At 36.6% G+C, this 5,714-nt stretch overlaps 1 long non-coding RNA gene and 1 pseudogene across 1 annotated transcript; one reads left to right on the top strand and one right to left on the bottom strand.

Annotated features, from left to right (window-relative positions):
* Positions 1-2,620: 2,620 nt before the first annotated feature.
* On the top strand, positions 2,621-3,501 carry LOC132617440 (uncharacterized). Its single transcript, XR_009573731.1, has 2 exons — positions 2,621-2,999; positions 3,393-3,501. It is a non-coding gene; the product is annotated as an uncharacterized LOC132617440 (long non-coding RNA).
* Positions 3,502-4,046: 545 nt separating this feature from the next.
* On the bottom strand, positions 4,047-5,480 carry LOC132617439 (probable prolyl 4-hydroxylase 10; annotated as a pseudogene).
* Between the last annotated feature and the right edge of the window lie 234 nt (positions 5,481-5,714).

Here is a 5,714-nt window from a genome sequence, read left to right as displayed (position 1 = left end):
CTTTGGAGTGCTCCCTTGTTCCGGAGCCTATACTTTTGGTACAGATCCTTCCATTGTATATATATCTATATATATGACTATTTCAGGGTACGGCGGGGCCCTGTCCCGTCATCTGATGTTGTTGTTACTCTTAGAGGCATGTAGACATGCATGTGGGTCGTATTTGTTCAGTGATGTTTATATGGTTTGTGTTCGGCATTCCCCTACACTACGATGGCCTGACCGGCTTGTGTGCGACACTATAAGTAACGATTTAAACGATATATTGTCTTGTATGAATGAAAGTCCCTAATATACTAAACACAAATAGATTTTGGCTAGTAAGTATGTACGAGTGTCCATCTCGGGCACTAGTCACGGCCTACGGGGTTGGGTCGTGACAAGTGGTATGCTCTGCGGGAGCATTAAGTTTCAAAGGTTATTCCTCTTCCTTAAACGACTATTCTCTGTTTTTTAAGCAAAATGGGCCACTAGTTTCCATCCTAGCAGTCTATGTCGACGATATTCTCCTAACAGGGGATGATTTGAGTGAACTCGAGAATATCAAATGTTTTCTCAATACAGAGTTCAAAGTTAAAAACTTGGGAGAAATTCACTACTTTCTTGGCATGTAAATCTTACGAGAAGAGCATGGTTTTATTGTGAATCAAAGAAAGTTTACCTCAGATCTGCTTCTCAAATTCGATGTCTCTCATTTGCCTAAGGTTGGCTCTCCTTTGGATCCCTCTTCCAAGCTTCGAGCAGATGATAGTCCTCGTATGGATAACCCCACGCTTTATCGTCACTTGGTCAAAAAGTTGAATTATTTGACCAATACTCGCCTAGATCTGTCCTTTGCCGTTCTTGCTCTGAGCCAATACATGCAGCGACCTTGTTTGTCACATTTCTCCGCTGCTTTACGAGTTTTACAATACCTGAGCTCAGATCCGGGTCAAGGCATCTTACTATCTTCCAATCCATCCTTTTCTTTACTGGATTTTTGCGATGCGGACTGGGCATCGTGTAAAGATTCTCGCAAATCGGTTAGTGGGTTTTTCATTACCCTTGGAGGTGTTCCGATCTCGTGGAAATCGAAGAAACAAATCTCGATCTCTTTGTCTTTCGCAGAGGCGGAATATCGGTCCATGCGTCGTGTTACTGCTGAGCTTACATGGTTAATTCGTCTTCTTGAAGATCTTTCTGCTCCGATCTCACTCCCAATTCCGCTCCACTCCGATAGCCAAGCGGCCATCCATATAGCCCGTAATCCGGTCTTCCACAAACGCACCAAACATGTCGAATTAGACTGTCATTTTGTGCGCCAACAGTTCCAATCCGGTCTGATTAAACTTTCATTTGTTCCCTCTAAATATCAACTTGCAGATCTCTTTACTATGCCTCTTTCTGGGGTTTCTCACAGAGCGATTTTGGACAAGTTGGGGGTCATGACTATCCCCTCCAACTTGAGGGGGGATGTTGGAGTACAGAACCCCCATGAAAACACAAAGGAAAAGAGAAAGAGCAATGAAGAAGACGGGTGGAAAACACAAAGGAAAAGAGAGAGAGAAATGAAGAAGATGGATGTGTGTGTTGGTGTTGCTTTGAAGTAAGAGACTCAACTCTTACTTTGACTGAAACAAGAAACAAGAATGTTCAGCCAGGTGGATTCATCTCAGCCATAAAACACACACTTGATAGATTAATTCTCAACCATTAGATTAAAATTACAACATATTCAAATGTGGTTATGTGACCAACACATGAAAGAATCAAAGTTTGTTACATAGTGGACAAATTAGAATAGGACAAGTGTAATTAGTTTTGTCCATTTCCCTTTTGTTTCTATTACATATATAGCATTGTATATAAACAGATGTAGAGCCTGATGAATAAATTACACAGTGAAAATTCCTAAATACAATGTCTTCATCTTGAATTTTCATCATATTTTGATATAAAGTAAAGTTAATGCCGAATCATTGAGAAAGACAGAATCATATCATTGCTTAAAACAGAAAAATTACAGAGGAGACCTTAAAGAAATAAAGAACTATTCAGGATTGATGTTCGTATTTTGATATAAAGTAAAGTTAATGCCGAATCATTGAGAAAGACAGAATCATATCATTGCTTTGTAAAAATGACCTATAATCATCAAATAACTTTTTGTGTGAAAACGAGACGACTATGCATGAACTTCTTGTTATATCAAATATGCATCTCAATTATTATCAAATGACCTTTTGAGAAATATAAACAAACATGGTTGAGTCTCTTGTTATAAGAAACCAAAAGTAATTTTAGTACTTAGTAATTTTCACAACTTGAATGACCATTCAATGAGTAACTCCTAGGCCATGAAGAGCGCTTTACTCTTGAAACTAAAGCAAAATAGTGTAAATAAAAAAAAGTCCGCTTTTTCATTTTCCATTTTTCTATAATGGTTTATTTTAAAAAAAAAAAATGAGAGAAAGAAATCTCACTGAATTGGAGACGTGGGACACATAGATTTGTGAAATTATTACACTGAGATTGCATAAATCCTTTCAAAACTTTATTATTATTATATATACAAATTAGACACGACTACATATAAACGCTTTCTTTCCACACACCCAAATTAAAAACAACCAAACGAACACACTCCATCAGTGTCACAAACATTTTCTCTCTAACACACATTCATAAATATATTGCATGGCCAGCTTAGTTCATAAACTTTGTGTATCCTCCTCCATTGTTGTGATGATGGTCATATTAATGGCTGCAACTGCAACCTCTTCATCAAGAATATTAATGCCAATTATGGAAACAACAACAAGAAGTGCAAGAAGTGGGAGCAGCATGAGTAATAGTAATTATCGTCATCTTCTGGTCAAACGCAGAATACCACCCTCTGGTCCAAGCAGAAGAGGTCACCACAAAGTATTTCTCATTTCATGATTAACATATTTGTAACATTTTATGATGATGAAGAAGCTTGAAACAGAGGATTTGCATATTGGTTTTGATACACTAAGGTGATTTAGTGTTTCTGTTTATGGACCTTTAATTTCTACTTTGCCTACAGTAACTACGCAATTCGCGCGGGTTGAAGTTTCTTTTAAAAAGAATTTAGTTAATACAAAAGAAATAAAAAATGAATTTAAATATGGATATATATTTTAGGACATGCGATAGAGGAGGATTCACGTAAATAAAATTTGAAATCTATACCCCAATTGGTTGGAATTTGTCATTACTGGGACTAGTACAACATATATGGATGATCTATAAATTTAGTTAATGAAATGTTTGACATGTGTTTCAAGAAGAAACCAATCGTATAATTTGATTTTATCACGGTGCAGCTATATGTATTTTGAAAAATAGTTATAAGTGTTTGACTCACTGTTTTTTTTTTTTTCTTCAAGATTTCAGATATCAAGGATAAGAAGACGCCAGCGCAATGGATACTGAATCCGAAATGCTACATTTATTCAGATGAATGAGCAATGAGAAGTGGGTTATTCCATTGTTTTATTGAGTTTGAGGAAGTGAGCTGAATAATGACATGTCGTTTATTCTGAATAATGTGTAGCAATCTCCTTTAAGCTTTTCCCAGTCTTGTCATTAACAGATTTTAAGATCTTCTCCACACTATCACTAATGAAAGTTATAAGAGCGATGATATGAATCCACTGCCAAAGGAGACGTAGAAGATCTGATTATCAGATTGATAATTGATGTAAAATCACTGCTTTTACGTCAAACCATATCTATGTAAAAAAAAAAATTAAAAAAAAAATAAACTGATCAAGAAGTATGAAATAATATAAGTATCATGTTTATTCAGGTCTCACAAAAGTTCAATAAATGTTTGTCAACTAAGTTTTTGTTTTTAGCTATAATTCTCATTTCATATATAAGTTGTGTTCAGTGATTTACTGGACTGTATTTACTGCATGCAACTCGATAAAATACCATGAAAACTGACAAAGACTAATTCTGTAAGCTACAATATTGTTATGAAAACAAAAGAGGAAGAACAAAAGAAAAAGTCGAAGAAAATAGTATTACCAACGGAGTATAAAGCTGGGCTCTCCTCAAATTATAAAATTATAGTAACCGGTTGTGATACAAATCGTACAACAGCGATCGAGTGTATCCAAACTCAAAAACGGACCTTTTGCTGTAGGTTAAATAACGTTGTATTCATGAACACGCATCCATTTCGTAGATGACCACTTGTTACCCTTAAGCACGGGGCACCCGCCGTGCAAGCTTGAAGGATCAAGAGAAGCATCAGGCTTCATGCTCCAGAAAAGCAAAGCATCACCCATGTTTGGTTTTACAGATAGTCTACCTTTGCCACATTCAGATAGTTCATTCGCACTATAATTAATTCCCTTGGCACCAGGAAATACAGTTTCTCCCCCTTCTTCAACATCTGATAAGTAGATCAAAAGCGTAACAATGCGTTGACCACCGTTTATAATATTAAACTCATCCGCGAAGTAATCATAGTGTGGCTCATACTTTTGCCCGACTTCATAGTGGAGAATTTGAAGACCTTCACCATGATCTACTGGTATAAAGGTGAAATCTGCAATCCTTTTCTCTATAGTCCTGACTACTTTATCTTGTACCCTGGAAAGAAATGTTCCCGAACTTGTTCGAAACCTGCTGTCTGTACTCGACGACAGTTGACTTCTTCATATGAGGCTTGCCAAGATTAATCAGATATTCACATTCTTCCTTTGACAAGAAGTTATGGTAGACGACAGCTCTTGGTTCCCATGAAATCACTTCAGCCCACTCATCTCCTTTTCCACCATCATCATCGAGATCGTGTGCTTTTTGAGATCCTCTGGAAGTGAAAGGAATCGAGAAAACTCCAAAAGCGAGAAGAATCAGCACGAGAAAAGACAACCCAATAAACTTGGCAAAGACCAGAGTGGAATTCCATGATTTCCGAGATAGCCGCCTCCCTTTGACTGCCATTGTTACTGAATAAACTCTAATCTTCAGATGGAAATCTTGAGTTAAAGTGAAGTCTTGAGTCGCTCAACTAAGTTTTTGTTACAATATCATAAACCAAGCTCTTCGTATACACTGTCAACTAGTCATGAAAACTTTACCTTTCTGTTTATCGCCCTTTTATTTTTGGGTGGGCGACACCAATAATTAAAGGGTGTTATTTGTTTTAGTTCAAGAAGTAAAAAACAGACTTAAATAATGCACAACAACCCCATGACCCACTGCAATAGAGGAGGGAGTACCTTCTCTGAAAGAGTAACATCAAATTGAATGACTTAATTTGTATGCTGTAGCTTTCATTTGAAATTTCCAGGGCAAGACCCGAGAAATAGTGACATTTCAATTCATCATTCATAGTATTTGTAAAAGCTCAAAGATGTTGTATTGTTCTTGAAACCAAGTACTCTGTTAGGTGTGTTGTAGAGTAAAAGAAGAAGGCTTGAATAGATAATTTACTACACGTGATGCTTGACAATAAGAGCCTGTTTGACCCGGCCCCTTGGATTATTAATACCGTGGAGGTTTAACTACTTGCTCATTGTTTATTCAAGTTAAATGACAAAAAACAAAACAAAGAATGCTCCGGTATTAATCAACCGAGAAGACGAAAGGAGTGTGGGGTAAGAGTTTTGGGACTACTAGTAATTGATATTTTAAAAAATGAATTTAAATATGGATATATATTGTAGGACATTCACGGGAAAAAATTAAAACTC

Source organism: Lycium barbarum, chromosome 11, assembly GCF_019175385.1.
Source record: "Lycium barbarum isolate Lr01 chromosome 11, ASM1917538v2, whole genome shotgun sequence".
NCBI classification, from domain to species: domain Eukaryota; kingdom Viridiplantae; phylum Streptophyta; class Magnoliopsida; order Solanales; family Solanaceae; genus Lycium; species Lycium barbarum.
The sequence above is the reverse complement of the archived record's forward strand: the minus strand, read 5'-3'. Positions and strand labels throughout refer to the sequence as shown.